Source organism: Podarcis liolepis, assembly GCF_965112155.1.
Source record: "Podarcis liolepis genome assembly, chromosome: 11".
In the NCBI taxonomy this organism is placed as follows: domain Eukaryota; kingdom Metazoa; phylum Chordata; class Lepidosauria; order Squamata; family Lacertidae; genus Podarcis; species Podarcis liolepis.
In genome coordinates, this window is record NC_139565.1 from 8,298,835 (window position 1) to 8,321,712 (window position 22,878).

Genomic DNA, 22,878 nt, shown 5'->3' on the forward strand with positions numbered 1-22,878 from the left:
TCAAAAAAATATTTTCTGCCGGTTTAGTTGTTGAGGACTGGTTTCTTGTCCTGTGATAAAAAGCCTTCTGTTTCCATCGCCAAAGCTTTCAGGGGAGCATTTGCAACGTGCTGGCACCATTTTTGAGTGAATTGCCAAAAGTCAGATTTTTGCTGAAATAGTGACCCCGGGGCTTAGGGATTTTTTCCAAAAAAAAAATTCCGCAGGTTAGATTTTCGAGGGCTTATTTCTTGTCCTGTGATAAAAAGCCTTCTGTTTCCATCGCCAAAGATTTCAGGGGAGCCTTTGCAACCTGCTAGCACCATTTTTGAGTGAATTGCCAAAAGTCAGATTTTTGCTGAAATTGTGACCCCGGGGCTTAGGGATTTTTTCAAAAAAATATTTTCCGCCGGTTAAGTTGTTGAGGGCTGATTTCTTGTCCTGTGATAAAAAGCCTTCAGTTTCGACTGCCAATCCTTTCAGGGGATCATTTGCAACCGGTTGGCACAATTTTTGAGTGAATTGCCAAAAGTCAGATTTTTGCTGAAATTGTGACACCGGGGCTTAGGGATTTTTTTGAAAAAAATATTTTCCGCCGGTTAAGTTGTTGAGGGCTGATTTCTTGTCCTGTCATAAAAAGCCTTCTGTTTCGACTGCCAAACCCTTCAGCGGAGCCTTAGCAACCTGCTAGCCCCATTTTTGAGTGAATTGCCAAAAGTCAGATTTTTGCTGAAATTGTGACCCCGGGGCTTCGGGATTTTTTCAAAAAAATATTTTTCGCCGGTTAGGTTGTTGAGGGCTGATTTCTTGTCCTGTGATAAAAAGCCTTCTGTTTCCATCGCCAAACCTTTCCGGGGCGCATTTGCAACTGGTTGGCACCATTTCTAAGTGAATTGCCAAAAGTCAGATTTTTGCTGAACTTGTGACCCCGGGGCTTAGGGATTTTTTCAAAAAAATATTTTCCGCCGGTTAAGTTGTTGAGGGCTGATTTCTTGTCCTGTGGTAAAAAGCCTTCTGTTTTGACTGCCAAACCTTTCCGGGGCGCATTTGCAACTGGTTGGCACCATTTTTGAGTGAATTGCCAAAAGTCAGATTTTTGCTGAAATTGTGACCCCGGGGCTTAGGGATTTTTTCAAAAAAATATTTTCCGCCGGTTAAGTTGTTTAGGGCTGATTTCTTCTCCTGTGATAAAAAGCCTTCTGTTTCCATCGTCAAAGCTTTCAGGGGAGCATTTGCAACTAGTTGGCACCATTTTTGAGTGAATTGCCAAAAGTCAGATTTTTGCTGAAATTGTGACCCGGGGCTTAGGGATTTTTTCAAAAAAAATATTTTCCGCAGGTTAGGTTTTCGAGGGCTGATTTCTTGTCCTGTGATAAAAATCCTTCTGTTTCCATCGCCAAAGCTTTCAGGGGAGCCTTTGCAACCTGCTGGCACCATTTTTGAGTGAATTACCAAAAGTCAGATTTTTGCTGAAATTGTGACCCCGGGGCTTAGGGATTTTTTCAAAAAAATATTTTCCGCAGGTTAGGTTTTCGAGGGCTGATTTCTTGTCCTGTGATAAAAATCCTTCTGTTTCCATCGCCAAAGCTTTCAGGGCCGCATTTGCAACTGGTTGGCACCATTTTTAAGTGAATTGCCAAAAGTCAGATTTTTGCTGAAATTGTGACCCGGGGGCTTAGGGATTTTTTCAAAAAAATATTTTCCGCCAGTTAAGTTGTTGAGGGCTGATTTCTTGTCCTGTGGTAAAAAGCCTTCTGTTTTGACTGCCAAACCTTTCAGGGGAGCATTTGCAACGTGCTGGCACCATTTTTGAGTGAATTGCCAAAAGTCAGATTCTTGCTGAAATTGTGACCCCGGGGCTTAGGGATTTTTTCAAAAAAATATTTTCCGCCGGTTAAGTTGTTTAGGGCTGATTTCTTCTCCTGTGATAAAAAGCCTTCTGTTTCCATCGTCAAAGCTTTCAGGGGAGCATTTGCAACCAGTTGGCACCATTTTTGAGTGAATTGCCAAAAGTCAGATTTTTGCTGAAATTGTGACCCTGGGGCTTAGGGATTTTTTCAAAAAAAAATTTTCCGCCGGTTAAGTTGTTGAGGGCTGATTTCTTGTCCTGTGATAAAAAGCCTTCTGTTTCGACAGCCACAGCTTTCAGGGGAGACTTTGCAACCTGCTGGCACCATTTTTGAGTGAATTACCAAAAGTCAGATTTTTGCTGAAATTGTGACCCCGGGGCTTAGGTATTTTTTGAAAAAAATATTTTCCGCCGGTTAAGTTGTTGAGGGCTGATTTCTTGTCCTGTGATAAAAAGCCTTCTGTTTCGACTGCCAAAACTTTCAGGGGAGCATTTACAACGTGCTGGCACCGTTTATGAGTGAATTGCCAAAAGTCAGATTTTTGCTGAAATTGAGACCCCGGGGTTTAGGGATTTTTTCAAAAAAATATTTTCCGCAGGTTAGGTTTTTGAGTGCTGATTTCTTGTCCTGTGATAAAAATCCTTCTGTTTCCATCGCCAAAGCTTTCAGGGGAGCCTTTGCAACCTGCTGGCACCATTTTTGAGTGAATTACCAAAAGTCAGATTTTTGCTGAAATTGTGACCCCGGGGCTTAGGGATTTTTTAAAAAAAATATTTTCCGCAGGTTAGGTTTTCGAGGGCTGATTTCTTGTCCTGTGATAAAAATCCTTCTGTTTCCATCGCCAAAGCTTTCAGGGGAGCCTTTGCAACCTGCTGGCACCATTTTTGAGTGAATTACCAAAAGTCAGATTTCTGCTGAAATTGTGACCCCGGGGCTTAGGGATTTTTTCAAAAAAATATTTTCCGCAGGTTAGATTTTCGAGGGCTTATTTCTTGTCCTGTGATAAAAAGCCTTCTGTTTCCATCGCCAAAGCTTTCAGGGGAGCCTGTGCAACCTGCTAGCACCATTTTTGAGTGAATTGCCAAAAGTCAGATTTTTGCTGAAATTGTGACCCCGGGGTTTAGGGATTTTTTAAAAAAAATATTTTCCGCTGGTTTAAGTTGTTGAGGGCTGATTTCTTGTCCTGTGATAAAAAGCCTTCTGTTTCGACTGCCAAAGCTTTCAGGGGATCATTTGCAACCGGTTGGCACCATTTTTGATTGTATTGCCAAAAGTCAGATTTTTGCTGGAATTCTGACACCGGGGCTTAGGGATTTTTTCAAAAAAATATTTTTCGCCGGTTAATTTGTTGAGGGCTGATTTCTTGTCCTATGATAAAAAGCCTTCTGTTTCCATCGCCAAACCTTTCCGGGGAGCATTTCCAACTGGTTGGCACCATTTTTGAGTGAATTGCCAAAAGTCAGATTTTTGCTGAAATTGTGACCCCGGGGCTTAGGGATTTTTTCAAAAAAATATTTTCCGCAGTTTAGGTTTTCGATGGCTGATTTCTTGTCCTGTGATAAAAAGCCTTCTGTTTCGACTGCCAAACCCTTCAGGGGAGCCTTTGCAACCTGCTAGCACCATTTTTGAGTGAATTGCCAAAAGTCAGATTTTTGCTGAAATTGTGACCCCGGGGCTTAGGGATTTTTTCAAAAAAATATTTTCCGCAGGTTAAGTTGTTGAGGGCTGATTTCTTGTCCTGTGATAAAAAGCCTTCTGATTCAACTGCCAAAGCTTTCAGGGGAGAATTTGCAACGTGCTGGCACCATTTTTGATTGAATTGACAAAAGTCAGATTTTTGCTGAAAATGTGACCCCGGGGCTTTAGGATTTTTTCAAAAAAATATTTTCCGCCGGTTAAGTTGTTGAGGGCTGATTTCTTGTCCTGTGATAAAAAGCCTTCTGTTTCCATCGCCAAAGCTTTCAGGGGAGCCTTTGCAACGTGCTGGCACCATTTTTCAGTGAATTGCCAAAAGTCAGATTTTTGCTGAAATTGTGACCCCGGGGTTTAGGGATTTTTTTCAAAATAATATTTTCCGCAGGTTAGATTTTCGAGGGCTTATTTCTTGTCCTGTGATAAAAAGCCTTCTGTTTCCATCGCCACAGCTTTCAGGGGATTATTTGCAACCGGTTGGCACCATTTTTTAATGAATTGCCAGAAGTCAGATTTTTGCTGAAATTGTGACCCCGGGGCTTACGGATTTTTTCAAAAAAATATTTTCCGCCGGTTAGATTTTTGAGGGCTTATTTCTTGTCATGTGATAAAAAGCCTTCTGTTTCGACTGCCAAACCTTTCAAGGGAGCATTTGCGATGTGCTGGCACCATTTTTGAGTGAATTGCCAAAAGTCAGATTTTTGCTGAAATTGTGACCCCGGGGCTTAGGGATTTTTTCAAAAAAATATTTTCCGCAGTTTAGGTTTTCGAGGGCTGATTTCTTGTCCTGTGATAAAAAGCCTTCTGTTTCGACTGCCAAACCCTTCAGGGGAGCCTTTGCAACCTGCTAGCACCATTTTTGAGTGAATTGCCAAAAGTCAGATTTTTGCTGAAATTGTGACCCCGGGGCTTAGGGATTTTTTCAAAAAAATATTTTCCGCAGGTTAAGTTGTTCAGGGCTGATTTCTTGTCCTGTGATAAAAAGCCTTCTGTTTCAACTGCCAAAGCTTTCAGGGGAGCATTTGCAACGTGCTGGCACCATTTTTGAGTGATTACCAAAAGTCAGATTTTTGCCCGAAATTGTGACCCCGGGGCTTAGGGATTTTTTCAAAAAAGTATTTTCCGCCGGTTAAGTTGTTGAGGGCTGATTTCTTGTCCGGTGATAAAAAGCCTTCTGTTTCGACTGCCAAACCTTTCAGGGGAGCATTTGCAACGTGCTGGCACCATTTTTGATTGAATTGCCAAAAGTCAGATTTTTGCTGGAATTCTGACACCGGGGCTTAGGGATTTTTTCAAAAAAATATTTTCCGCCGGTTAAGTTGTTGAGGGCTGATTTCTTGTCCTGTGATAAAAAGCCTTGTGTTTCGACTGCCAAACCTTTCAGGGGAGCATTTGCAACGTGCTGGCTCCATTTTTGAGTGAATTGCCAAAAGTCAGATTTTTGCTGAAATTGTGACCCCGGGGCTTAGGGATTTTTTCAAAAAAAATATTTTCCGCCGGTTAAGTTGTTGAGGGCTGATTTCTTGTCCTGTGATAAAAAGCCTTCTGTTTTGACTGCCAAAACTTTCAGGGGAGCATTTGAAACGTACTGGCACCATTTTTGAGTGAATTGCCAAAAGTCAGATTTTTGCTGAAATTGTGACCCCGGGGCTTAGGGATTTTTTCAAAAAAATATTTTCCGCAGGTTAATTTGTTGAGGGCTGATTTCTTGTCCTATGATAAAAAGCCTTCTGTTTCCATCGCCAAACCTTTCCGGGGAGCATTCCCAACTGGTTGGCACCATTTTTGAGTGAATTGCCAAAAGTCAGATTTTTGCTGAAATTGTGACCCCGGGGCTTAGGGATTTTTTCAAAAAAATATTTTCCGTCGGTTAATTTGTTGAGGGCTGATTTCTTGTCCTATGATAAAAAGCCTTCTGTTTCCATCGCCAAAGCTTTCAGGGGAGCATTTGCAACGTGCTGGCACCATTTTTGAGTGAATTGCCAAAAGTCAGATTTTTGCTGAAATTGTGACCCCGGGGCTTAGGAATTTTTTAAAAAAATATTTTCCGCCGGTTAAGTTGTTGAGGGCTGATTTCTTGTCCTGTGTTAAAAAGCCTTCTGTTTCGACTGCCAAACCCTTCAGGGGAGCCTTTGCAACCTGCTAGCCCCATTTTTGAGTGAATTGCCAAAAGTCAGATTTTTGCTGAAATTGTGACCCCGGGGCTTAGGGATTTTTTCAAAAAAATATTTTCCGCAGTTTAGGTTTTCGAGGGCTGATTTCTTGCCCTGTGATAAAAAGCCTTCTGTTTCGACTGCCAAAGCCTTCAGCGGAGCCTTAGCAACCTGCTAGCCCCATTTTTGAGCGAATTGCCAAAAGTCAGATTTTTGCTGACATTGTGACCCCGGGGCTTAGGGATTTTTTCAAAAAAATATTTTCCGCCGGTTTAGTTGTTGAGGACTGATTTCTTGTCCTGTGATAAAAAGCCTTCTGTTTCCATCGCCAAAGCTTTCAGGGGAGCATTTGCAACGTGCTGGCACCATTTTTGAGTGAATTGCCAAAAGTCAGATTTTTGCTGAAATAGTGACCCCGGGGCTTAGGGATTTTTTCAAAAAAAAAATTCCGCAGGTTAGATTTTCGAGGGCTTATTTCTTGTCCTGTGATAAAAAGCCTTCTGTTTCCATCGCCAAAGATTTCAGGGGAGCCTTTGCAACCTGCTAGCACCATTTTTGAGCGAATTGCCAAAAGTCAGATTTTTGCTGAAATTGTGACCCCGGGGCTTAGGGATTTTTTCAAAAAAATATTTTCCGCCAGTTAAGTTGTTGAGGGCTGATTTCTTGTCCTGTGATAAAAAGCCTTCTGTTTCGACTGCCAAACCCTTCAGGGGAGCCTTTGCAACCTGCTAGCACCATTTTTGAGTGAATTGCCAAAAGTCAGATTTTTGCTGAAATTGTGACCCCGGGGCTTAGGGATTTTTTCAAAAAAATATTTTCCGCAGGTTAAGTTGTTGAGGGCTGATTTCTTGTCCTGTGATAAAAAGCCTTCTGTTTCAACTGCCAAAGCTTTCAGGGGAGCATTTGCAACGTGCTGGCACCATTTTTGAGTGATTACCAAAAGTCAGATTTTTGCTGAAATTGTGACCCCGGGGCTGATTTCTTGTCCTGTGATAAAAAGCCTTCTGTTTCCATCGCCAAAGCTTTCAGGGGAGCATTTGCAACGTGCTGGCACCATTTTTGAGTGAATTGCCAAAAGTCAGATTTTTGCTGAAATTGGGACCCCAGGGTTTAGGGATTTTTTCAAAATAATATTTTCCGCAGGTTAGATTTTCGAGGGCTTATTTCTTGTCCTGTGATAAAAAGCCTTCTGTTTCCATCGCCAAAGCTTTCAGGGGAGGATTTGCAACCGGTTGGCACCATTTTTTAATGAATTGCCAGAAGTCAGATTTGTGCTGAAATTGTGACCCCGGGGCTTAGGGATTTTTTCAAAAAAATATTTTCCGCCGGTTAAGTTGTTGAGGGCTGATTTCTTGTCCTGTGATAAAAAGCCTTCTGTTTCCATCGCCAAAGCTTTCAGGGGAGCATTTGCAACGTGCTGGCACCATTTTTGAGTGAATTGCCAAAAGTCAGATTTTTGCTGAAATTGTGACCCCGGGGCTTAGGGATTTTTTAAAAAAAATATTTTCCGCCGGTTAAGTTGTTGAGGGCTGATTTCTTGTCCTGTGATAAAAAGCCTTCTGTTTCGACTGCCAAACCCTTCAGGGGAGCCTTTGCAACCTGCTAGCCCCATTTTTTAGTGAATTGCCAAAAGTCAGATTTTTGCTGAAATTGTGACCCCGGGGCTTAGGGATTTTTTCAAAAAAATATTTTCCGCAGTTTAGGTTTTCGAGGGCTGATTTCTTGTCCTGTGATAAGAAGCCTTCTGTTTCCATCGCCAAAGCTTTCAGGGGAGCATTTGCAACGTGCTGGCACCATTTTTGAGTGAATTGCCAAAAGTCAGATTTTTGCTGAAATTGTGACCCCGGGGCTTAGGGATTTTTTAAAAAAAATATTTTCCGCCGGTTAAGTTGTTGAGGGCTGATTTCTTGTCCTGTGATAAAAAGCCTTCTGTTTCGACTGCCAAACCCTTCAGGGGAGCCTTTGCAACCTGCTAGCCCCATTTTTGAGTGAATAGCCAAAAGTCAGATTTTTGCTGAAATTGTGACCCCGGGGCTTAGGGATTTTTTCAAAAAAATATTTTCCGCCGGTTTAGTTGTTGAGGACTGATTTCTTGTCCTGTGATAAAAAGCCTTCTGTTTCCATCGCCAAAGCTTTCAGGGGAGCCTTTGCAACCGGTTGGCACCATTTTTGAGTGAATTGCCAAAAGTCAGATTTTTGCTGAAATTGTGACCCCGGGGCTTAGGATTTTTTCAAAAAAATATTTTCCGCCGGTTAAGTTGTTGAGGGCTGATTTCTTGTCCTGTGATAAAAAGCCTTCTGTTTCCATCGCCAAAGCTTTCAGGGGAGCCTTTGCAACCTGCTGGCACCATTTTTGAGTGAATTGCCAAAAGTCAGATTTTTGCTGAAATTGTGACCCCGGGGCTTAGGGATTTTTTCAAAAAAATATTTTCCGCCGGTTAAGTTGTTGAGGGCTGATTTCTTGTCCTGTGATAAAAAGCCTTCAGTTTCGACTGCCAAACCTTTCAGGGGATCATTTGCAACCGGTTGGCACCATTTTTGAGTGAATTGCCAAAAGTCAGATTTTTGCTGAAATTGTGACCCCGGGGCTTAGGGATTTTTTCAAAAAAATATTTTCCGCCGGTTAAGTTGTTGAGGGCTGATTTCTTGTCCTGTGATAAAAAGCCTTCTGTTTCGACTGCCAAACCCTTCAGGGGAGCCTTTGCAACCTGCTAGCCCCATTTTTGAGTGAATTGCCAAAAGTCAGATTTTTGCTGAAATTGTGACCCCGGGGCTTAGGGATTTTTTCAAAAAAATATTTTCCGCAGGTTAGGTTTTCGAGGGCTGATTTCTTGCCCTGTGAAAAAAAGCCTTCTGTTTCCATCGCCAAAGCTTTCAGGGGAGCCTTTGCAACCTGCTGGCACCATTTTTGAGTGATTACCAAAAGTGAGATTTTTGCTGAAATTGTGACCCCGGGGCTTAGGGATTTTTTCAAAAAAATATTTTCCGCCGGTTAAGTTGTTGAGGGCTGATTTCTTGTCCTGTGATAAAAAGCCTTCAGTTTCGACTGCCAAACCTTTCAGGGGATCATTTGCAACCGGTTGGCACCATTTTTGAGTGAATTGCCAAAAGTCAGATTTTTGCTGAAATTGTGACCCCGGGGCTTAGGGATTTTTTCAAAAAAAAAATTCCGCCGGTTAAGTTGTTGAGGGCTGATTTCTTGTCCTGTGATAAAAAGCCTTCTGTTTCGACTGCCAAACCTTTCAGGGGAGCATTTGCAACGTGCTGGCACCATTTTTCAGTGAATTGCCAAAAGTCAGATTTTTGCTGAAATTGTGACCCCGGGGCTTAGGGATTTTTTCAAAAAAATATTTTCTGCCGGTTAAGTTGTTGAGGGCTGATTTCTTGTCCTGTGATAAAAAGCCTTCAGTTTCGACTGCCAAACCTTTCAGGGGATCATTTGCAACCGGTTGGCACCATTTTTGAGTGAATTGCCAAAAGTCAGATTTTTGCTGAAATTGTGACCCCGGGGCTTAGGGATTTTTTCAAAAAAATATTTTCCGCCGGTTAAGTTGTTGAGGGCTGATTTCTTGTCCTGTGATAAAAAGCCTTCTGTTTCGACTGCCAAACCCTTCAGGGGAGCCTTTGCAACCTGCTAGCCCCATTTTTGAGTGAATTGCCAAAAGTCAGATTTTTGCTGAAATTGTGATCCCGGGGCTTAGGGATTTTTTCAAAAAAATATTTTCCGCAGGTTAGGTTTTCGAGGGCTGATTTCTTGCCCTGTGAAAAAAAGCCTTCTGCTTCCATCGCCAAAGCTTTCAGGGGAGCCTTTGCAACCTGCTGGCACCATTTTTGAGTGATTACCAAAAGTAAGATTCTTGCTGAAATTGTGACCCCGGGGCTTAGGGATTTTTTCAAAAAAATATTTTCCGCCGGTTAAGTTGTTGAGGGCTGATTTCTTGTCCTGTGATAAAAAGCCTTCTGTTTCGACTGCCAAACCTTTCAGGGGATCATTTGCAACCGGTTGGCACCATTTTTGAGTGAATTGCCAAAAGTCAGATTTCTGCTGAAATTGTGACCCCGGGGCTTAGGGGTTTTTTTAAAAAAATATTTTCCGACGGTTAAGTTGTTGAGGGCTGATTTCTTGTCCTGTGATAAAAAGCCTTCTGTTTCGACTGCCAAACCCTTCAGGGGAGCCTTTGCAACCTGCTGGCCCCATTTTTGAGTGAATTGCCAAAAGTCAGATTTTTGCTGAAATTGTGACCCCGGGGCTTAGGGATTTTTTCAAAAAAATATTTTCCGCAGTTTAGGTTTTCGAGGGCTGATTTCTTGCCCTGTGATAAAAAGCCTTCTGTTTCGACTGCCAAACCCTTCAGCGGAGCCTTAGCAACCTGCTAGCCCCATTTTTGAGCGAATTGCCAAAAGTCAGATTTTTGCTGAAATTGTGACCCCGGGGCTTAGGGATTTTGTCAAAAAAGTATTTTCCGCCGGTTAAGTTGTTGATGGCTGATTTCTTGTCCGGTGATAAAAAGCCTTCTGTTTCGACTGCCAAACCTTTCAGGGGAGCATTTGCAACGTGCTGGCTCCATTTTTGAGTGAATTGCCAAAAGTCAGATTTTTGCTGAAATTGTGACCCCGGGGCTTAGGGATTTTTTCAAAAAAATATTTTCCGCCGGTTAATTTGTTGAGGGCTGATTTCTTGTCCTATGATAAAAAGCCTTCTGTTTCCATCGCCAAACCTTTCCGGGGAGCATTTCCAACTGGTTGGCACCATTTTTGAGTGAATTGCCAAAAGTCAGATTTTTGCTGAAATTGTGACCCCGGGGCTTAGGGATTTTTTCAAAAAAATATTTTCCGCCGGTTAAGTTGTTGAGGGCTGATATCTTGTCCTGTGATAAAAAGCCTTCAGTTTCGACTGCCAAACCCTTCAGGGGAGCCTTTGCAACCTGCTAGCACCATTTTTGAGTGAATTGCCAAAAGTCAGATTTTTGCTGAAATTGTGACCCCGGGGCTTAGGGATTTTTTCAAAAAAATATTTTCCGCTGGTTAATTTGTTGAGGGCTGATTTCTTGTCCTGTGATAAAAAGCCTTCTGTTTCAACTGCCAAAGCTTTCAGGGGAGCATTTGCAAAGTGCTGGCACCATTTTTGAGTGATTACCAAAAGTCAGATTTTTGCTGAAATTGTGACCCCGGGGTTTAGGGATTTTTTCAAAATAATATTTTCCGCAGGTTAGATTTTCGAGGGCTTATTTCTTGTCCTGTGATAAAAAGCCTTCTGTTTCCATCGCCAAAGCTTTCAGGGGAGCCTTTGCAACCTGCTGGCACCATTTTTGAGTGATTACCAAAAGTAAGATTTTTGCTGAAATTGTGACCCCGGGGCTTAGGGATTTTTTCAAAAAAAAAATTCCGCCGGTTAAGTTGTTGAGGGCTGATTTCTTGTCCTGTGATAAAAAGCCTTCTGTTTCGACTGCCAAACCTTTCAGGGGAGCATTTGCAACGTGCTGGCACCATTTTTCAGTGAATTGCCAAAAGTCAGATTTTTGCTGAAATTGTGACCCCGGGGCTTAGGGATTTTTTCAAAAAAATATTTTCTGCCGGTTAAGTTGTTGAGGGCTGATTTCTTGTCCTGTGATAAAAAGCCTTCTGTTTCGACTGCCAAACCTTTCAGGGGAGCATTTGCAACGTGCTGGCACCATTTTTCAGTGAATTGCCAAAAGTCAGATTTTTGCTGAAATTGTGACCCCGGGGCTTAGGGATTTTTTCAAAAAAATATTTTCTGCCGGTTAAGTTGTTGAGGGCTGATTTCTTGTCCTGTGATAAAAAGCCTTCAGTTTCGACTGCCAAACCTTTCAGGGGATCATTTGCAACCGGTTGGCACCATTTTTGAGTGAATTGCCAAAAGTCAGATTTTTGCTGAAATTGTGACCCCGGGGCTTAGGGATTTTTTCAAAAAAATATTTTCCGCCGGTTAAGTTGTTGAGGGCTGATTTCTTGTCCTGTGATAAAAAGCCTTCTGTTTCGACTGCCAAACCCTTCAGGGGAGCCTTTGCAACCTGCTAGCCCCATTTTTGAGTGAATTGCCAAAAGTCAGATTTTTGCTGAAATTGTGACCCCGGGGCTTAGGGATTTTTTCAAAAAAATATTTTCCGCAGTTTAGGTTTTCGAGGGCTGATTTCTTGCCCTGTGAAAAAAAGCCTTCTGTTTCCATCGCCAAAGCTTTCAGGGGAGCCTTTGCAACCTGCTGGCACCATTTTTGAGTGATTACCAAAAGTAAGATTCTTGCTGAAATTGTGACCCCGGGGTTTAGGGATTTTTTCAAAAAAATATTTTCCGCCGGTTAAGTTGTTGAGGGCTGATTTCTTGTCCTGTGATAAAAAGCCTTCTGTTTCGACTGCCAAACCTTTCAGGGGATCATTTGCAACCGGTTGGCACCATTTTTGAGTGAATTGCCAAAAGTCAGATTTCTGCTGAAATTGTGACCCCGGGGCTTAGGGGTTTTTTTAAAAAAATATTTTCCGACGGTTAAGTTGTTGAGGGCTGATTTCTTGTCCTGTGATAAAAAGCCTTCTGTTTCGACTGCCAAACCCTTCAGGGGAGCCTTTGCAACCTGCTGGCCCCATTTTTGAGTGAATTGCCAAAAGTCAGATTTTTGCTGAAATTGTGACCCCGGGGCTTAGGGATTTTTTCAAAAAAATATTTTCCGCAGTTTAGGTTTTCGAGGGCTGATTTCTTGCCCTGTGATAAAAAGCCTTCTGTTTCGACTGCCAAACCCTTCAGCGGAGCCTTAGCAACCTGCTAGCCCCATTTTTGAGCGAATTGCCAAAAGTCAGATTTTTGCTGAAATTGTGACCCCGGGGCTTAGGGATTTTGTCAAAAAAGTATTTTCCGCCGGTTAAGTTGTTGATGGCTGATTTCTTGTCCGGTGATAAAAAGCCTTCTGTTTCGACTGCCAAACCTTTCAGGGGAGCATTTGCAACGTGCTGGCTCCATTTTTGAGTGAATTGCCAAAAGTCAGATTTTTGCTGAAATTGTGACCCCGGGGCTTAGGGATTTTTTCAAAAAAATATTTTCCGCCGGTTAATTTGTTGAGGGCTGATTTCTTGTCCTATGATAAAAAGCCTTCTGTTTCCATCGCCAAACCTTTCCGGGGAGCATTTCCAACTGGTTGGCACCATTTTTGAGTGAATTGCCAAAAGTCAGATTTTTGCTGAAATTGTGACCCCGGGGCTTAGGGATTTTTTCAAAAAAATATTTTCCGCAGTTTAGGTTTTCGGGGGCTGATTTCTTGTCCTGTGATAAAAAGCCTTCTGTTTCGACTGCCAAACCCTTCAGGGGAGCCTTTGCAACCTGCTAGCACCATTTTTGAGTGAATTGCCAAAAGTCAGATTTTTGCTGAAATTGTGACCCCGGGGCTTAGGGATTTTTTCAAAAAAATATTTTCCGCAGTTTAGGTTTTCGAGGGCTGATTTCTTGCCCTGTGATAAAAAGCCTTCTGTTTCGACTGCCAAACCCTTCAGCGGAGCCTTAGCAACCTGCTAGCCCCATTTTTGAGCGAATTGCCAAAAGTCAGATTTTTGCTGAAATTGTGACCCCGGGGCTTAGGGATTTTGTCAAAAAAGTATTTTCCGCCGGTTAAGTTGTTGATGGCTGATTTCTTGTCCGGTGATAAAAAGCCTTCTGTTTCGACTGCCAAACCTTTCAGGGGAGCATTTGCAACGTGCTGGCTCCATTTTTGAGTGAATTGCCAAAAGTCAGATTTTTGCTGAAATTGTGACCCCGGGGCTTAGGGATTTTTTCAAAAAAATATTTTCCGCCGGTTAATTTGTTGAGGGCTGATTTCTTGTCCTATGATAAAAAGCCTTCTGTTTCCATCGCCAAACCTTTCCGGGGAGCATTTCCAACTGGTTGGCACCATTTTTGAGTGAATTGCCAAAAGTCAGATTTTTGCTGAAATTGTGACCCCGGGGCTTAGGGATTTTTTCAAAAAAATATTTTCCGCAGTTTAGGTTTTCGGGGGCTGATTTCTTGTCCTGTGATAAAAAGCCTTCTGTTTCGACTGCCAAACCCTTCAGCGGAGCCTTTGCAACCTGCTAGCACCATTTTTGAGTGAATTGCCAAAAGTCAGATTTTTGCTGAAATTGTGACCCCGGGGCTTAGGGATTTTTTCAAAAAAATATTTTCCGCTGGTTAATTTGTTGAGGGCTGATTTCTTGTCCTATGATAAAAAGCCTTCTGTTTCCATCGCCAAACCTTTCCGGGGAGCATTTCCAACTTGTTGGCACCATTTTTGAGTGAATTGCCAAAAGTCAGATTTTTGCTGAAATTGTGACCCCGGGGCTTAGGGATTTTTTCAAAAAAATATTTTCCGCCGGTTAAGTTGTTGAGGGCTGATATCTTGTCCTGTGATAAAAAGCCTTCAGTTTCGACTGCCAAACCCTTCAGGGGAGCCTTTGCAACCTGCTAGCACCATTTTTGAGTGAATTGCCAAAAGTCAGATTTTTGCTGAAATTGTGACCCCGGGGCTTAGGGATTTTTTCAAAAAAATATTTTCCGCAGGTTAAGTTGTTGAGGGCTGATTTCTTGTCCTGTGATAAAAAGCCTTCTGTTTCAACTGCCAAAGCTTTCAGGGGAGCATTTGCAACGTGCTGGCACCATTTTTGAGTGATTACCAAAAGTCAGATTTTTGCTGAAATTGTGACCCCGGGGTTTAGGGATTTTTTCAAAATAATATTTTCCGCAGGTTAGATTTTCGAGGGCTTATTTCTTGTCCTGTGATAAAAAGCCTTCTGTTTCCATCGCCAAAGCTTTCAGGGGAGGATTTGCAACCGGTTGGCACCATTTTTTAATGAATTGCCAGAAGTCAGATTTTTGCTGAAATTGTGACCCCGGGGCTTAGGGATTTTTTCAAAAAAATATTTTCCGCCGGTTAAGTTGTTGAGGGCTGATTTCTTGTCCTGTGATAAAAAGCCTTCTGTTTCCATCGCCAAAGCTTTCAGGGGAGCATTTGCAACGTGCTGGCACCATTTTTGAGTGAATTGCCAAAGGTCAGATTTTTGCTGAAATTGTGACCCCGGGGCTTAGGGATTTTTTTAAAAAAATATTTTCCGCCGGTTAAGTTGTTGAGGGCTGATTTCTTGTCCTGTGATAAAAAGCCTTCTGTTTCGACTGCCAAACCCTTCAGGGGAGCCTTTGCAACCTGCTAGCCCCATTTTTGAGTGAATTGCCAAAAGTCAGATTTTTGCTGAAATTGTGACCCCGGGGCTTAGGGATTTTTTCAAAAAAATATTTTCCGCAGTTTAGGTTTTCGAGGGCTGATTTCTTGCCCTGTGATAAAAAGCCTTCTGTTTCGACTGCCAAACCCTTCAGCGGATCCTTAGCAACCTGCTAGCCCCATTTTTGAGCAAATTGCCAAAAGTCAGATTTTTGCTGAAATTGTGACCCCGGGGCTTAGGGATTTTTTCAAAAAAATATTTTCCGCCAGTTTAGTTGTTGAGGACTGATTTCTTGTCCTGTGATAAAAAGCCTTCTGTTTCCATCGCCAAAGCTTTCAGGGGAGCATTTGCAACGTGCTGGCACCATTTTTGAGTGAATTGCCAAAAGTCAGATTTTTGCTGAAATAGTGACCCCGGGGCTTAGGGATTTTTTCAAAAAAAAAATTCCGCAGGTTAGATTTTCGAGGGCTTATTTCTTGTCCTGTGATAAAAAGCCTTCTGTTTCCATCGCCAAAGATTTCAGGGGAGCCTTAGCAACCTGCTAGCCCCATTTTTGAGCGAATTGCCAAAAGTCAGATTTTTGCTGAAATTGTGACCCCGGGGCTTAGGGATTTTTTCAAAAAAATATTTTCCGCCGGTTTAGTTGTTGAGGACTGATTTCTTGTCCTGTGATAAAAAGCCTTCTGTTTCCATCGCCAAAGCTTTCAGGGGAGCATTTGCAACGTGCTGGCACCATTTTTGAGTGAATTGCCAAAAGTCAGATTTTTGCTGAAATAGTGACCCCGGGGCTTAGGGATTTTTTCAAAAAAAAAATTCCGCAGGTTAGATTTTTGAGGGCTTATTTCTTGTCCTGTGATAAAAAGCCTTCTGTTTCCATCGCCAAAGATTTCAGGGGAGCCTTTGCAACCTGCTAGCACCATTTTTGAGTGAATTGCCAAAAGTCAGATTTTTGCTGAAATTGTGACCCCGGGGCTTAGGGATTTTTTCAAAAAAATATTTTCCGCCGGTTAAGTTGTTGAGGGCTGATTTCTTGTCCTGTGATAAAAAGCCTTCAGTTTCGACTGCCAAACCTTTCAGGGGATCATTTGCAACCGGTTGGCACAATTTTTGAGTGAATTGCCAAAAGTCAGATTTTTGCTGAAATTGTGACACCGGGGCTTAGGGATTTTTTCAAAAAAATATTTTCCGCCGGTTAAGTTGTTGAGGGCTGATTTCTTGTCCTGTCATAAAAAGCCTTCTGTTTCGACTGCCAAACCCTTCAGGGGAGCCTTTGCAACCTGCTAGCCCCATTTTTGAGTGGATTGCCAAAAGTCAGATTTTTGCTGAAATTGTGACCCTGGGGCTTAGGGATTTTTTCAAAAAAATATTTTCCGCAGTTTAGGTTTTCGAGGGCTGATTTCTTGCCCTGTGATCAAAAGCCTTCTGTTTCGACTGCCAAACCCTTCAGCGGAGCCTTAGCAACCTGCTAGCCCCATTTTTGAGTGAATTGCCAAAAGTCAGATTTTTGCTGAAATTGTGACCCCGGGGTTTCGGGATTTTTTCAAAAAAATATTTTCCGCCGGTTTAGTTGTTGAGGACTGATTTCTTGTCCTGTGATAAAAAGCCTTTTGTTTCCATCGCCAAAGCTTTCAGGGGAGCATTTGCAACGTGCTGGCACCATTTTTGAGTGAATTGCCAAAAGTCAGATTTTTGTTGAAATAGTGACCCCGGGGCTTAGGGATTTTTTCAAAAAAAAAATTCCGCAGGTTAGATTTTCGAGGGCTTATTTCTTGTCCTGTGATAAAAAGCCTTCTGTTTCCATCGCCAAAGATTTCAGGGGAGCCTTTGCAACCTGCTAGCACCATTTTTGAGTGAATTGCCAAAAGTCAGATTTTTGCTGAAATTGTGACTAGGGATTTTTTCAAAAAAATATTTTCCGCCGGTTAAGTTGTTGAGGGCTGATTTCTTGTCCAGTCATAAAAAGCCTTCTGTTTCGACTGCCAAACCCTTCAGGGGAGCCTTTGCAACCTGCTAGCCCCATTTTTGAGTGGATTGCCAAAAGTCAGATTTTTGCTGAAATTGTGACCCTGGGGCTTAGGGATTTTTTCAAAAAAATATTTTCCGCAGTTTAGGTTTTCGAGGGCTGATTTCTTGCCCTGTGATCAAAAGCCTTCTGTTTCGACTGCCAAACCCTTCAGCGGAGCCTTAGCAACCTGCTAGCCCCATTTTTGAGTGAATTGCCAAAAGTCAGATTTTTGCTGAAATTGTGACCCCGGGGCTTCGGGATTTTTTCAAAAAAATATTTTCCGCCGGTTAGATTTTCGAGGGCTTATTTCTTGTCCTGTGATAAAAAGCCTTCTGTTTCCATCGCCAAAGCTTTCAGGGGAGCCTTTGCAACCGGTTGGCACCATTTTTGAGTGAATTGCCAAAAGTCAGATTTTTGCTGAAATTGTGACCCCGGGGCTTAGGGATTTTTTCAAAAAAAAAAAAAAAATCCGCCGGTTAAGTTGTTGAGGGCTGATTTCTTGTCCTGTGATAAAAAGCCTTCTGTTTCGACTGCCAAACCCTTCAGGGGAGCCTTTGCAACCTGCTAGCACCATTTTTGAGTGAATTGCCAAAAGTCAGATTTTTGCTGAAATTGTGACCCCGGGGCTTAGGGATTTTTTCAAAAAAATATTTTCCGCCGGTTAATTTGTTGAGGGCTGATTTCTTGTCCTATGATAAAAAGCCTTCTGTTTCCATCGCCAAACCTTTCCGGGGAGCATTTCCAACTGGTTGGCACCATTTTTGAGTGAATTGCCAAAAGTCAGATTTTTGCTGAAATTGTGACCCCGGGGCTTAGGGATTTTTTCAAAAAAATATTTTCCGCAGTTTAGGTTTTCGAGGGCTGATTTCTTGTCCTGTGATAAAAAGCCTTCTGTTTCGACTGCCAAACCCTTCAGGGGAGCCTTTGCAACCTGCTAGCACCATTTTTGAGTGAATTGCCAAAAGTCAGATTTTTGCTGAAATTGTGACCCCGGGGCTTAGGGATTTTTTCAAAAAAATATTTTCCGCAGGTTAAGTTGTTGAGGGCTGATTTCTTGTCCTGTGATAAAAAGCCTTCTGTTTCAACTGCCAAAGCTTTCAGGGGAGCATTTGCAACGTGCTGGCACCATTTTTGAGTGATTACCAAAAGTCAGATTTTTGCTGAAATTGTGACCCCGGGGTTTAGGGATTTTTTCAAAATAATATTTTCCGCAGGTTAGATTTTCGAGGGCTTATTTCTTGTCCTGTGATAAAAAGCCTTCTGTTTCCATCGCCAAAGCTTTCAGGGGAGCATTTGCAACCGGTTGGCACCATTTTTTAATGAATTGCCAGAAGTCAGATTTTTGCTGAAATTGTGACCCCGGGGCTTAGGGATTTTTTCAAAAAAATATTTTCCGCCGGTTAAGTTGTTGAGGGCTGATTTCTTGTCCTGTGATAAAAAGCCTTCTGTTTCCATCGCCAAAGCTTTCAGGGGAGCATTTGCAACGTGCTGGCACCATTTTTGAGTGAATTGCCAAAAGTCAGATTTTTGCTGAAATTGTGACCCCGGGGCTTAGGGATTTTTTTAAAAAAATATTTTCCGCCGGTTAAGTTGTTGAGGGCTGATTTCTTGTCCTGTGATAAAAAGCCTTCTGTTTCCATCGCCAAAGATTTCAGGGGAGCCTTAGCAACCTGCTAGCCCCATTTTTGAGCGAATTGCCAAAAGTCAGATTTTTGCTGAAATTGTGACCCCGGGGCTTAGGGATTTTTTCAAAAAAATATTTTCCGCCGGTTTAGTTGTTGAGGACTGATTTCTTGTACTGTGATAAAAAGCCTTCTGTTTCCATCGCCAAAGCTTTCAGGGGAGCATTTGCAACGTGCTGGCACCATTTTTGAGTGAATTGCCAAAAGTCAGATTTTTGCTGAAATAGTGACCCCGGGGCTTAGGGATTTTTTCAAAAAAAAAAATTCCGCAGGTTAGATTTTTGAGGGCTTATTTCTTGTCCTGTGATAAAAAGCCTTCTGTTTCCATCGCCAAAGATTTCAGGGGAGCCTTTGCAACCTGCTAGCACCATTTTTGAGTGAATTGCCAAAAGTCAGATTTTTGCTGAAATTGTGACCCCGGGGCTTAGGGATTTTTTCAAAAAAATATTTTCCGCCGGTTAAGTTGTTGAGGGCTGATTTCTTGTCCTGTGATAAAAAGCCTTCAGTTTCGACTGCCAAACCTTTCAGGGGATCATTTGCAACCGGTTGGCACAATTTTTGAGTGAATTGCCAAAAGTCAGATTTTTGCTGAAATTGTGACACCGGGGCTTAGGGATTTTTTCAAAAAAATATTTTCCGCCGGTTAAGTTGTTGAGGGCTGATTTCTTGTCCTGTCATAAAAAGCCTTCTGTTTCGACTGCCAAACCCTTCAGGGGAGCCTTTGCAACCTGCTAGCCCCATTTTTGAGTGGATTGCCAAAAGTCAGATTTTTGCTGAAATTGTGACCCTGGGGCTTAGGGATTTTTTCAAAAAAATATTTTCCGCAGTTTAGGTTTTCGAGGGCTGATTTCTTGCCCTGTGATCAAAAGCCTTCTGTTTCGACTGCCAAACCCTTCAGCGGAGCCTTAGCAACCTGCTAGCCCCATTTTTGAGTGAATTGCCAAAAGTCAGATTTTTGCTGAAATTGTGACCCCGGGGCTTCGGGATTTTTTCAAAAAAATATTTTCCGCCGGTTTAGTTGTTGAGGACTGATTTCTTGTCCTGTGATAAAAAGCCTTTTGTTTCCATCGCCAAAGCTTTCAGGGGAGCATTTGCAACGTGCTGGCACCATTTTTGAGTGAATTGCCAAAAGTCAGATTTTTGCTGAAATAGTGACCCCGGGGCTTAGGGATTTTTTCAAAAAAAAAATTCCGCAGGTTAGATTTTCGAGGGCTTATTTCTTGTCCTGTGATAAAAAGCCTTCTGTTTCCATCGCCAAAGATTTCAGGGGAGCCTTTGCAACCTGCTAGCACCATTTTTGAGTGAATTGCCGAAAGTCAGATTTTTGCTGAAATTGTGACTAGGGATTTTTTCAAAAAAATATTTTCCGCCGGTTAAGTTGTTGAGGGCTGATTTCTTGTCCTGTGATAAAAAGCCTTCAGTTTCGACTGCCAAACCTTTCAGGGGATCATTTGCAACCGGTTGGCACAATTTTTGAGTGAATTGCCAAAAGTCAGATTTTTGCTGAAATTGTGACACCGGGGCTTAGGCATTTTTTCAAAAAAATATTTTCCGCCGGTTAAGTTGTTGAGGGCTGATTTCTTGTCCTGTGATAAAAAGCCTTCAGTTTCGACTGCCAAACCTTTCAGGGGATCATTTGCAACCGGTTGGCACAATTTTTGAGTGAATTGCCAAAAGTCAGATTTTTGCTGAAATTGTGACACCGGGGCTTAGGGATTTTTTCAAAAAAATATTTTCCGCCGGTTAAGTTGTTGAGGGCTGATTTCTTGTCCTGTCATAAAAAGCCTTCTGTTTCGACTGCCAAACCCTTCAGGGGAGCCTTTGCAACCTGCTAGCCCCATTTTTGAGTGGATTGCCAAAAGTCAGATTTTTGCTGAAATTGTGACCCTGGGGCTTAGGGATTTTTTCAAAAAAATATTTTCCGCAGTTTAGGTTTTCGAGGGCTGATTTCTTGCCCTGTGATCAAAAGCCTTCTGTTTCGACTGCCAAACCCTTCAGCGGAGCCTTAGCAACCTGCTAGCCCCATTTTTGAGTGAATTGCCAAAAGTCAGATTTTTGCTGAAATTGTGACCCCGGGGCTTCGGGATTTTTTCAAAAAAATATTTTCCGCCGGTTTAGTTGTTGAGGACTGATTTCTTGTCCTGTGATAAAAAGCCTTTTGTTTCCATCGCCAAAGCTTTCAGGGGAGCATTTGCAACGTGCTGGCACCATTTTTGAGTGAATTGCCAAAAGTCAGATTTTTGCTGAAATAGTGACCCCGGGGCTTAGGGATTTTTTCAAAAAAAAAATTCCGCAGGTTAGATTTTCGAGGGCTTATTTCTTGTCCTGTGATAAAAAGCCTTCTGTTTCCATCGCCAAAGATTTCAGGGGAGCCTTTGCAACCTGCTAGCACCATTTTTGAGTGAATTGCCAAAAGTCAGATTTTTGCTGAAATTGTGACTAGGGATTTTTTCAAAAAAATATTTTCTGCCGGTTAAGTTGTTGAGGGCTGATTTCTTGCCCTGTGATCAAAAGCCTTCTGTTTCGACTGCCAAACCCTTCAGTGGAGCCTTAGCAACCTGCTAGCCCCATTTTTGAGTGAATTGCCAAAAGTCAGATTTTTGCTGAAATTGTGACCCCGGGGCTTAGGGATTTTTTCAAAAAAATATTTTCCGCCGGTTAAGTTGTTGAGGGCTGATTTCTTGTCCTGTGATAAAAAGCCTTCAGTTTCGACTGCCAAACCTTTCAGGGGATCATTTGCAACCGGTTGGCACCATTTTTGAGTGAATTGCCAAAAGTCAGATTTTTGCTGAAATTGTGACCCCGGGGCTTAGGGATTTTTTCAAAAAAATATTTTCCGCCGGTTAAGTTGTTGAGGGCTGATTTCTTGCCCTGTGAAAAAAAGCCTTCTGTTTCCATCGCCAAAGCTTTCAGGGGAGCCTTTGCAACCTGCTGGCACCATTTTTGAGTGATTACCAAAAGTGAGATTTTTGCTGAAATTGTGACCCCGGGGCTTAGGGATTTTTTCAAAAAAATATTTTCCGCCGGTTAAGTTGTTGAGGGCTGATTTCTTGTCCTGTGATAAAAAGCCTTCAGTTTCGACTGCCAAACCTTTCAGGGGATCATTTGCAACCGGTTGGCACCATTTTTGAGTGAATTGCCAAAAGTCAGATTTTTGCTGAAATTGTGACCCCGGGGCTTAGGGATTTTTTCAAAAAAAAATTTCCGCCGGTTAAGTTGTTGAGGGCTGATTTCTTGTCCTGTGATAAAAAACCTTCTGTTTCGACTGCCAAACCTTTCAGGGGAGCATTTGCAACGTGCTGGCACCATTTTTCAGTGAATTGCCAAAAGTCAGATTTTTGCTGAAATTGTGACCCCGGGGCTTAGGGATTTTTTCAAAAAAATATTTTCTGCCGGTTAAGTTGTTGAGGGCTGATTTCTTGTCCTGTGATAAAAAGCCTTCAGTTTCGACTGCCAAACCTTTCAGGGGATCATTTGCAACCGGTTGGCACCATTTTTGAGTGAATTGCCAAAAGTCAGATTTTTGCTGAAATTGTGACCCCGGGGCTTAGGGATTTTTTCAAAAAAATATTTTCCGCCGGTTAAGTTGTTGAGGGCTGATTTCTTGTCCTGTGATAAAAAGCCTTCTGTTTCGACTGCCAAACCCTTCAGGGGAGCCTTTGCAACCTGCTAGCCCCATTTTTGAGTGAATTGCCAAAAGTCAGATTTTTGCTGAAATTGTGACCCCGGGGCTTAGGGAGTTTTTCAAAAAAATATTTTCCGCAGGTTAGATTTTCGAGGGCTGATTTCTTGCCCTGTGAAAAAAAGCCTTCTGTTTCCATCGCCAAAGCTTTCAGGGGAGCCTTTGCAACCTGCTGGCACCATTTTTGAGTGATTACCAAAAGTAAGATTCTTGCTGAAATTGTGACCCCGGGGCTTAGGGATTTTTTCAAAAAAATATTTTCCGCCGGTTAAGTTGTTGAGGGCTGATTTCTTGTCCTGTGATAAAAAGCCTTCTGTTTCGACTGCCAAACCTTTCAGGGGATCATTTGCAACCGGTTGGCACCATTTTTGAGTGAATTGCCAAAAGTCAGATTTTTGCTGAAATTGTGACCCCGGGGCTTAGGGATTTTTTTTAAAAAAAAAAATTTCCGCCGGTTAAGTTGTTGAGGGCTGATTTCTTGTCCTGTGATAAAAAGCCTTCTGTTTCGACTGCCAAACCCTTCAGGGGAGCCTTTGCAACCTGCTAGCCCCATTTTTAAGTGAATTGCCAAAAGTCAGATTTTTGCTGAAATTGTGACCCCGGGGCTTAGGGAGTTTTTCAAAAAAATATTTTCCGCAGGTTAG